Below are 12,325 nucleotides of genomic sequence, written 5' to 3' on the forward strand. Positions count from 1 at the left end.
TCTTTCTGCTGAAACTAGTTGGTACTACAACAACAATAACTAGGAAACTATGATGGTATGAGGCGAGAGTTGGGTAGGATTGATTGGGGAATGTCACTCAAAGGGTTGATGGTGGATAGGCAATGGCAAACATTCAAAGATCGCATGAATGAACTACAGAATCTGTTCATCCCAGTTTGGCATAAAAATAAAACAAAAAAGGTGACTCAACCATGGCTAACAAGTGAAATTAGGGATAGCATAAGATCCAAGGAGAGCACATGTAAATTGGACAGAAAAAACAGTAAACCTGAGGATTGGGAGCAGTTTAGGATTCAGCAAAGGAGGACAAAGGGATTAATTAAGAGGGGGAAAATAGAGTATGAGAGGAAGCTTTCAGGGAACATAAAAACTGACTGTAAAAGCTTTTATCGATATGTGAAGAGAAAAAGATTGGTGAAGTTAAGCGTAGGTCCCTTGCAGTCAGAATCAGGGGAATTTATAATGGGGAACAAAGAAATGGCAGACCAACTAAATACATATTTTGGTTCTGTCTTCACAAAGGAGAACACAAATAACCTCCCAGAGATGTCGGGGAACATAGGGTCTGATGAAAGGGAGGAACTGAAAGAAATCAGTATTTGTAGGGAAATGGTGTTAGGGAAATTGATGGGATTGAAGGCGGATAAATCCCCAGGGTCTGATAATCTACATCCTAGGGTACTTAAGGAAGTGGCCCTACAAATAGTAGATGCATTGCTGGTCATCTTCCAAAATTCGATAGACTCTGGAACTGTACCCATGGATTGGAGGGTAGCTAATGTTACCCACTATTCAAAAAAGGTGGTAGAGAGAAAACGGGGAATTATAGACCGGTAAGCCTGACATTGGTTGTGGGGAAAATGCTAGAGTCCATTATAAAAGATGTAATAGCAGGGCACTTGGCAAACAGTGACAGGATCGGACAAAGTCAACATGGATTTACAAAAGGTAAATCGTGCTTGACTAATCTACTGGAATTTTTTGAGGATGTAACTGGTAAAATAGATAAGGGAGAACCAGTGGATGTGGTGTATTTGGACTTTCAGAAGGCTTTCGATAAAGTCCCACATAAGAGATTAGCGTGTAAAGTTAAGGCACATGGGATTGGGGGCAAGGTATTGACTTGGATAGAGAACTGGTTGGCAGACAGAAAGCAAAGAGTTGGAATAAATGGGTCTTTTTCCGAATGGTGGGCAGTGACTAGTGGGGTACCGCAGGGATCGGTCCTGGGGCCCCAGCTATTCACAATATATATTAATGATCTAGACGAGGGAATTGGATGTAATATCTCCAAGTTTGCAGACAACACAAAGCTGGGTGGGAGTGTGTGCTGTAAGGAGGGTGCCGAGAAACTCCAGTATGATTTGGACAGGTTGGGTGATTGGGCAGAAGCATGGCAGATGCAATATAATGTGGATAAATGTGAGGTTATCCACTTTGGTGTCAAAAACAGGAAGGCAGATTATTATCTGAATGGCAATAGATTGGGAGAAGGGAAAGTGCAACGAGACCTGGGTGTCCTTGTGCACCAGTCACTGAAGGTAAGCATGCAGGTGCAGCAGGCGGTTAAGAAGGCAAATGGTACGTTGGCCTTCGTAGCAAGAGGGTTCGAGTACAGGAACAAGGATGTCTTGATGCAGTTGTACAGGGCCTTGGTGTGACCACACCTGGAGTAATGTGTGCAGTTTTGGTTGCCTTGTCTGAGGAAGGATGTTCTTGCCATGGTGGGAGTTCAGCAAAGGTTCACCAGGCTGATACCTGGGATGGCAGGAATGACGTATGAGGAGAGATTGGGTCAATTGGGCTTATACTTGCTGGAGTTTAGAAGAATGAGAGGGGATCTCATTGAAACATAAAGTACTAACAGGACTAGATAGACTGGATGCAGGAAGGATGTTCCCGATGGCCGGGGAGTCCAGAACCAGGGGTCACAGTCTAAGGATAAGGGGTAAGCCATTTATGACTGAGATGAGGTGGGATTTCTTCACCCAGAGAGTGGTGAACCTGTGGAATTCTCTACCACAGAAGGCAGTAGAGGTCAATTCATTAAATATATTCAAGAAGGAGTTAGATATATTTCTTAAGGCTAAAGGAATCAAGGGATATGGGGAGAAGGCAGGAACAGGGTACTGAGTTTGGATGATCAGCCATGATCGCATTGAATGGCGGAGCAGGCTCGAGGGGCTGAATGGCCTACACCTTCTCCTATCTTCTATGTTTCTATAAATCAATAAGCTGATTTATCTTACATAGAAAATAACATTGCATACCACACTGCCCCTATTAGTGACCTACATTTCTTTCTGCTGAAACTAGTTGGTACTACAACAACAATAACTTATATTTATATAGCACTTTTAGCGTAATAAAACATCCCCAGGCACTTCACAGGAGTGTTATCAAAGAAAAAACAAAATTTGACACCAAGCCTTATAAGGAGATGGTATGGCAGATGACCAAAAGCTTGGTTGAAGAGGTAGGTTTTAAGGAGCGTCTTAAAGGAGGAAAGAGAAGTGGAAAGGCGGAGAGATTTACAGTTAAGGAGAAAGGTGTCTCTCTCTTTGTGTGACTTCTTCCCAGTTCTTGGGAGGCTGTCTCTTTGTGTCCTTTCTTAACTGGACAGGAAGCCAAAGGTTTCAGCTATGACCCTCCCTCAGCTCTGTGTGCCTCGAGACTGTCCACCCGAGCTACCAATCAACCAGTTGCTGCCTTCCTCGGCATAAGCTTCCCTGGCGGCACTCTCTGTTGGGCTTATATGAATGAAGCCATTCCAACATGTTACACCCAATTTCCTCTCTGTGATGTGTCAACAAATTGTATTGTCTCAAACTAATGTTATAGACAAGAAATATCATCCTAGATAGATGCTCCGACTGGGTCTTATTCTTTATTTGCTAAGTTCTAATCTCCATCCCAAAATTTGTATGTTTTGTGACATAGCCTCACTTAAGATTAATTAACTTAATACTAATGTCTTAATAAAAATTACTCAGAAGTCCTTTTAGGTTAAATAGCCTTTAGAGGATGGCATATCCTTTTTTGTTATCTTCTTTCCATCGGCTTTTTTCTTGTTCTACAAACATACAAAATTAACGGGCAGGAAAGGACCAGCTGGTCCATCAAGCCTGCCCCACACCGTGATAGCCGAAGCATCATGACTAGACACCTCCTCCCCCTCACCCACCCTCTCCTCCCTTCTCCCTGCCCCGCCCAGCCAGGTAATCTCCTAGGAGAGGCAGAAAAAAAAAGAAAAATAAAACCTATTTCTTATGTTCTTATGCTCCACCTATGGAGGAGTGTGCTAGTCTTGGAGAAAGTCTAGCAACAATTCGCTGAGATGCTACTGGGGAAGAAGTGACTCCGCTTTGTGAGAGACTGGAGAAACTTGAGTTATGTTCTTTGGAGGTGAGGAGTTTGAAGGATGATCTGATTGAGGTGTTCAAAATAATGAAGGGAATTGACAGGGTAGCTAGGGAATAACTTTTCTCTTGAGTAGGGGGATCCAAAACAAGGAGACTTCATCTTACAATTAGAATGAAACTTATTAAAAGTGAATCCAGGAAAATCTTTTCACAAAAGGGTTGTGAGAATGTGGAAGACACTGCTCCAAGAATCATAGATACAAAGTCAATTGAGGAGTTTAAAAGGGCGATAGACACGGAATTGGGAAGTAAGGTATTAAAGGATATGGAGAAAGGGAAGGGAATTGGGATTAAAAAGATGGAGCTAGCACAACTATCAAAATGGTGGTGCAGGCTCAATGGGCTGAATGGCCTGCGTTTGTTTCTAGTCTAGAGTCTGAGAAATAAAAAGACTTGCATTTATATAGCACTTTTCATGACCACCGGATGTCCCAAAGCGCTTTACAGCCAATGAAGTACTTTTTGAAATGTAGTCACTGTTGTAATGTAGGAAACATGGCAGCCAATTTGTGCACAGCAAGCTCACACGAACAGCAATGCGATAATGACCAGATAATCTGTTTTTAGTGATTGAGGGATAAATATTAGCCAGGACACCAGGGATAACTCCCCTGACCTTCTTCGAAATAGTGTCATAGGATTTTTACATCCACCTGACAGGGCAGAGGGGGCCTCGGTTTAACATCTCATCTGAAAGACAGCACCTACTGACAGTGCAGCACTCCCTCAGTAGTGCTTAGATTTTGGAGCTCAAGTCTCTGGAGCAGGATTTGAACCCACAACCTTCTGACTCAGAAGTGAGGATGCTACCCACTGAGCCAGGGCTGACACTTGGAGGCTGCACTGGGGAACCTTCAGGTGGGCTGGAGGATGTAGGCTGGGACATGCTGTTGGAGTGAACAGTACAGTATGGGATGTATGACTGATACTTCAGTCTGTGGATCGTTACAGTTACGCTGCCACAGTGGCACGGTTTTACATCTGGTTGGATAAAGCGGGATTCCGGATGAATGGTCAGAACCATGGCTTAGATTTTTTTTCCATTATCCTGCCCAAAAGCAGGCAGGATAGTGGCGGAAACAACAGGGAAAATTGGGTGCCGAGGCCCACCAATTACTCCTCGCCCTAGCCTTGACTTCCTTTGCTCCTCCTGGGGCCACCATTGGCTAACCTTGCCCTGCCCTCTGCACAGAAATGCTAGCTGGGAGGCTGGACCCAGTTTCTTGGCCCGTTCCCCTTCTGTCCACCTTTCCCCCATTACTGCTGCGGAAAGGGAGATGGAGTTTCTACTGGCCATCGCCGCTAGCCCCTGCCCACAATGCTCTGGGAGCTGGCGCGTAATGGTGGGTTACAGACGGGAAAATCAACCCTGACTGTTCTTGGCGGTTTTGGTTGAGGAAAGCATGCTGACCTGCTCTTTGAATAGTGCCATAACGGTTTCATTTTTCACACATTATGCTGCAGTGAAGAAATTAGCCTTGCAAACGCGTAGCTTTCAGAGAACAGAGCGCTAAAAACTAAATCAACAACGTGTATAACATAAAAAATTCACCTCTTAATCTACCATTTTTCCAGGGGTTCCTCCGAAGTTACGGCGGGAGACCAGGACAAGCTCGTGGAAATTCTAGGCACTACTTCTTTTTCCCTAAAAATTAATGCACAGAGGTATATGTGGCCCCAAATCTTAATGGCCCAGAAATTCAAGTCGGGGGCTTCCCGCGGGCGCAGTTAGTTCGATGCGTCCCCTGGGATCACGTGGGCCATGGGGAGCCAATCGGAGCAGGGAATGCTCCATTCATAAGTCTTGACAGGAAGTGCTGTCAAGACTTATAAATACTACGGCCCCAAAATAGCACTAAACCTTCAAATAAAAAAAATTTTAAATCACATTTTTTAAATAAACTATAAATTACACGAAATAACTAGTTAAAACAATAATTTAAATTTTTAAAAAAAATAATTTTATATTCTAACGGGGCTAAAAATAAACTTACCTTGCTTTAAAGTATTTAAAAATAATAAACCTGTGGAAAAAATGTTTTAATTTAATTAATTCACCACTTACCTTGTAAAAAGCAGGCCTTACGCCTGCTTTTTACATTTCTAAATTCTGCAGACTTACCCTCATGGAAAAACCTGTAAAAAAAACGTTAGTTCGATGCGCACGCGCAGCCTCCCCCGCGCACGCGTTCGACCTCTGAACCCCTGCTATCAGAGGAACGGAAGTGCCGGTTTCCCGCGCATGCGCAGTTCATGCAGGAAACCGGCACTTCCATCGGGACTACGGGTGAGTACCCCGTGCGTACTCACCCGTGGAGACCCGAATTTCTGGGCCATGTTCAACTGACTCGACTGTTTACAACAACAACAACTTGTATTTATATAGCGCCTTTAACATAACAAAACGCCCCAAGGCGCTGAACAAGTGCGATATCAATAAAATATTTTTGACACCAAGCCACATAAGTGTAATGTATGTAATGTATATATACCTTAAGGGAGATAACTACTTTTTACAGCTCCTGTATACTGTAGTACCGGCAGTGACCACACCTGTATATAAACTCTGAGTAGTGATCTGTAGAGTTAGTTCTAGAGTAACCCTCATTCAGTAAACACCTGTTGAATCATTCCCTGCAGTCTGTTGTCTGATTATTGAAGGACACAACATTAAGATACACGGATATAACATTGGCGACGAGGCAGATTCGAACCTACCTGCAACTCTGCATCACCTCCCAGGGATTCGCTCCTGGAGAACAGTGGAAGAAGGTCGAGTCCAGAAGCACTGGTGTCGACCACGGGTAACCGCCCAGTCATCCAGTGGAGATTTCAGCATCGCAGGGGAGGCTGTCGAGAGCCAGGCTTGGCTTTCCAGCCACAGTGGTCCAGTGAAACGGGCTGGCAACAGGTACTGCGCAGACCCTTCCTGGACAGCGGTGGGCTAGAGCCCGACCGAGCGGCACAGAAAAAGGCCGAGCAGCATCGACGGGGTAGAGAGAGAGGGCAGAGTGCACAGGGCACAGCCGGTGTTCAGGACCGAGCGGCGTCAACGGGGGAGAGAGACGAGAGAGAGCAGAGCGCAGCCGGTGTTCAAGGGCCAAGCAGCGTCAACAGGGGAGAGAGGCGTGCAGGAAAACGCGAGGCGCTGCCATTGCCACGAGGACCGCAGAGAGCGGCATTGGCAGCAGCGCAGGAGCAGCGCACGAAACCCACAGGGCGTCGCCATTTGCCATGAGGACCGCCGAGAGCGGCGTTGGCAGCAGCGCGGGAGACACCATTTTAAGCCGCAGCGGGGAAGAAAGGAAAGCGCGGGAGACGCCATTTTAAGCCAGTCTAACCACACCCAAAAATGCCGAAGAGTGGCAGTATCACAGCGTTCGACAATGAAGTCGAAGACTGGACGACATATGTCGAACGCATAGAAGTATACTGCAAGGCGAATGAAGTGCCAGATGACAAGAAAGCGCTGGTATTGTTGAATTCAATGGGTGCAAAAACGTATGGCTTACTATGAAACCTAGAAACCCCAGAGAAGCCAGTAGAAAAGGATTTTGAAAACATAGTGTCAATCCTACAGGACCACTTAAACCCCACACTGCTGCTGATAGCAGAAAGATTTAAGTTTCACAAAAGGAACCAGCATAAAGATGAAAGTAATGCTGAGTATTTAACGGAACTGCGCAAGCTATCGAAACACTGCCAGTTTGGAACGGGACTAGCAGATACTTTAAAGGACAATTTTTTGTGTGGGCTTCAAATTGAAGGAACCCAGAAACGGCTTCTATCAGAAAAGGATCTTACGCTGGACAAGGCTTTCAGCATTGCAGTATCACAGGAAGCAGCAGCACGGGGCGCTGCAGAGATACAACGGAGACCGCAAGAATATGGCACAAATGAAATGTCATACGGAACAGTGAAGTGCCGGCAGAACAACACACGACCATAATGATTGCTGGTTCAAGGACAAAGTGTGCAGACAGTGTGGAAAAGTAGGACACATAGCAAGAGTCTGCAGGTCGGGAAAGAAAACCAGCAGCAAGAAATCTCCACAGGAGAAGTACAAGAAGGTACGTAAGGTGACGGAGAGTAGTTCAGATGAACAGAAGAGTGATACAGCCTCCGGAAGCAAGGAGCTGGGTTGTCTGAAACTACATAATGTGATCAAAACGGAGGATCACCAAACTATCTGGGTCACGCTCAAGATAGCAGGAGTCCAAGTGAAAATGGAATTGGACACAGGATCAGCTCTAACAGTCATAAACCGAAGGGACTACAAGCAGTTATTCTCACATATACCCTTGAGAGATACAAAGATTGTCTTGAAGACGTACACGGGGCAAAAAGTCTACCCCGAAGGAAAAATAAGGGTGAACGTTATATATAACGGCAAGGAAACACCAAAAATGGACTTATATGTATTGCCAGATGGAGGACCACCACTACTGGGACGTGAATGGATCCAGAAGATACAGCTAGATTGGCATTCCATACAAGCACTGACTGTAGATGCCAAAAAGGATGACGACGTCACACCTGGACGACTGTCAAAAATGCTAACTGACGCACAAGAAGTGTTCCAGCAGGGACTTGGAACACTAAAAGGCATAAGAGCGACGATCAAAATAGAGGAAAATGCAAGCCCAAAGTTTTTTAAGGCCAGACCGGTACCTTATGCGATCCGCCCAGCCGTCGAAGCAGAGCTGGAAGGTTTGGAATGTTCAGGAGTACTGTCCAAAGTGGACTGGAGCGAGTGGGCTACACCCATCGTTCCTGTAATGAAGAGGTCGTTGAGCAATACGCATGGGGAACCAAAGAAGGTTCGCATCTATGGGGACTTTAAGGTGACAGTGAACCCAGTCCTTCACACTGTACAATATCCGCTTCTGCGGATTGAAGATATTTTCGCCTCGCTATCTGGAGGGAAACGCTTCACTAAGATTGATCTGGCCCAGGCGTACCTGCAAATGGAGGTAGAAGAAGCCTCGAAACAGTATCTCACGATCAACACTCATAAAGGTCTCTACCAATATAACCGGCTGGTGTTCGGGGTAGCATCAGCTCCGGCTATTTGGCAAAGGGCAATGGAACAAGTCCTGCAAGGGATTCCAGGGACCCAGTGTTATTTGGACGACATCCTGGTCGCGGGCGAAAATGACAGTGATCACCTCGCCAACCTGGAGCAGGTGCTCACTAGATTGAAGGAATATGGGCTCCGAGCTAATCGCCACAAATGCGAGTTTTTTCAGAAGCAGATCTCGTATTGTGGCCACGTTATTGATAAAGAGGGGTTAAAAAAGTCCCCTGAAAAGATTGAGGCAGTAGTCAAGGCTCCAGCACCAGAAAATGTGTCACAACTGAGGTCGTTCCTCGGGCTGGTGAACTACTACCATAAGTTCTTGCCGAATTTGTCTACCGTACTACACCCACTGAACACCCTACTGCAAACGGGGGTACCATGGAAGTGGAGTGACGAATGTAAACGAGCTTTCCAGAAGAGCAAAGCATTGATCACATCAAAAGAGGTGTTGGCTCATTTCAACCCAGCACTACCAATTCGGTTGATGTGTGATGCATCACCCTATGGCATTGGAGCGGTGCTGTCGCACAAATTCCCGGACGGCTCGGAGAGGCCAGTAGCCTTTGCGTCTCGGTCACTAACCTCAGCCGTGTGTAACTACGCCCAGATTGACAGGGAGGCCCTCAGCCTAGTGTGGGGAGTGAAAAAGTTCAATCACTATCTGCACGGGCAGAAGTTCACCTTGCTGACTGACCACCAACCACTTGTCTCCATCTTTAATCCAAAGAAGGGCGTTCCGGTGATGACTGCGCAATGGCTACAAAGATGGTCCCTTTTTCTAGGGGCGCACCAATATGAAATCGAGTATAAGGGCACGAAAGAGCATGGAAACGCTGATGGGCTTTCACGCCTGCCACTGCCTACTGCGGAGGAAGCACCAGCAGTGGATCCTGTCGAAATATTTCATTCGACTATAATTGAATGCTTGCCAGTAACTAACGCTGGTATAGAGAAGGAGACCCGAAATGACCCGACACTGTCTCGGGTATATGATTTGACGGTGAAGGGATGGCCAGCACATGGCGACTCACTGTTGCCAGCATTCTCATCCAGAAGAGAACAGCTGTCAGTATGCCAGGGGACCTTGATGTGTGGATCCCAAGTTAAGGGAGAGAGTGCTCAATGAGCTTCACGAAGGTCATCTGGGAGGGGTGAAAATGAAAAGCCTTGCTAGGGCTTATGTGTGGTGGCCGGGGATCGATCAGCAAATCGAGGACCTGACAAAGAGCTGCTCAGGATGCCAGAAGGTCCAAAATACACCACCACATGCCCCTCTACACCCATGGGAGTGGCCTTCATCTCCATGGCAACGGGTGCATATTGATTTTGCTGGTCCATTCATGGACTCAATGTTTTTAATAGCCGTGGATGCGCACTCGAAATGGCCTGAGGTGCTCAAAATGTCCTCCACCACCACGGAGAAAACTATTGCAGTCCTACGGACCATTTTTGCCAGGAACGGCTTGCCAGAGCAGATTTGCTCTGATAACAGACCACAGTTTGTGTCCGAAGACTTTCGAAGATTTATGAAAAGGAATGCGGTAAGGCATTACACATCCGCCCCGTATCATCCAGCCACAAATGGATTGGCTGAGATGTTTGTACAAACCTTTAAAAAAAGCAGTAAAGGCCATGTGCGATGACGACATTCCACTGCAGCATAAGGTGGACAATTTCCTGTTAGCCTACAGAAATGCGACACATGCAGTCACCAACCAGGCCCCGGTCATGATGTTCTTTAACCGAAGGTTGAGATCTCATCTGGATTTGCTCAGACCAAATGTACGAAGAGATGTTGAGAGTAAGCAATTCCAGCACATCAATGAGAAGCCGACAAGGAGCTTCAATGTAGGGCAACCAGTCTTGGCCCGCGACTACCGAACAGAGAAATGGCAACCAGGAACGATATGCACACGGCAGGGGCCACTAATGTACACAGTGGATGTTGGGGAGAACATTGTGAGACGCCATGCTGACCAGATCCTAGAGTCACAGGAACGAGTCAACCCCATGTCTCGGCCATACGTACCTGGTGAGGAACCCGACGTACAGGTCGCATCTACCTCAGAAACAATAGCATTGGAAGCTGATGAATCAACTGACGACAGGGTGCTAGAATCGCCTCCGCACCAAGAGCGAGACACTCGGGAAAGGCATTATCCAGAAAGAATCAGGTAGCCTCCCCAGAGACTGAATATATGAATGGACTATTTTCATATAACATTGTATATTAAAAATGTTAATTGTTAAATGAGTATTATGGTACTGTTAATCTAAAAGGGGAGGAATTGTAATGTATGTAATGTATATATACCTTAAGGGAGAGAACTACTTTTTACAGCTCCTGTATACTGTAGTACCGGCCGTGACCACACCTGTATATAAACCCTGAGTAGTGACCTGTAGAGTTACTTCTGGAGTAACCCTCATTCAGTAAACACCTGTTGAATCGTTCCCTGCAGTCTGTTGTCTGATTATTGAAGGACACAACATTAAGATACACGGATATAACAATAAGGAGATATCAGGACAGGTGACCAAGAGCTTCGTCAAAGAGGTAGGTTTTAAAGAACATCCTGAAGGAGGAGAGAGAGTTGCAGAGACGGAGGGAATTCCAGAGCTTAGGGCCAAGGCAGCTGAAGGCATAGATACATAGATACATAGAAGATAGGAGCAGGAGTAGGCCATTCGGCCCTTCGTGCCTGCTCCGCCATTCAATGAGATCATGGCTGATCCTTTAATTCAGTATCCCGTCCCCGCCTTCTCTCCGTAACCCTTAACCCCTTTTGCCCGTAGAAATATATCTAATTCCCTCTTAAATATATTTAATGAGCTGGCGTACACTGCCCTCTGTGGCAATGAGTTCCACAGGTTCACCACTCTCTGAGTGAAGAAATTCCCCCTCATCTCTGTCCTAAATGGTTTAGCCCTTATCCTTAAATTATGTCCTCTAGTTCTGTTCTCACCCGCCAAGGGAAACATTCCTTCTGCATCCAGTCTGTCTAGACCTGTCAGAATTTTATACACTTCTATGAGGTCCCCTCTCAATCTTCTAAACTCCAGTGTGTACATCCCTAAACTACATAGTCTCTCCTCATAGGTCATTCCCGCCATTCCTGGTATCAGCCTGGTGAATCGCCGCTGCACCCCCTCCATGGCAAGAACATCCTTCCTCAGATGAGGCGACCAAAACTGTACACAGTACTCGAGGTGTGGTCTCACCAGTGCCCTGTACAGCTGCAGCAAGGTATCCCTGTTCCTGTATTCTAACCCTTTTGCTATGAAGGCCAGCATACCGTTTGCCTTCTTGACCGCCTGTTGCACCTGCATGCTCGCCTTCAGTGACTGGTGTACAAGAACACCCAGGTCTCTCTGTACTTCCCCCTCTCCCAATCTATTGCCATTTAAATAATAATTTGCCCTCCCGTTCCTGCACCCAAGGTGGATAACTTCGCACTTGTCCACATTATAGTGCATCTGCCATTTATCCGCCCAATCGCCCAGTCTGTCCAAATCGCTCTGGAGCTTCCTGGTCTCTTCCTCTGAGCCCACCCCCCCTCCTAGTTTAGTGTCGTCTGCAAATTTGGAAATGCTGCATCCGACTCCCTGATCCAGGTCATTAATGTAAATTGTGAACAGCTGGGGGCCCAGGACAGATCCCTGTGGTACCCCACTTGTTACTGCCTGCCATTCAGAAAATGAGCCGTTTATTCCAACTCTCTGTTTTCTATCTGACAGCCAGTTCCCTATCCACGCCAATACTTTCCCCTTTATCCCATGAGCCTCAATTTTCCATGCTAAT

This window comes from Somniosus microcephalus, chromosome 8, assembly GCF_052327205.1.
Source record: "Somniosus microcephalus isolate GS21.2 chromosome 8, FLI_Smic_1.0, whole genome shotgun sequence".
NCBI classification, from domain to species: domain Eukaryota; kingdom Metazoa; phylum Chordata; class Chondrichthyes; order Squaliformes; family Somniosidae; genus Somniosus; species Somniosus microcephalus.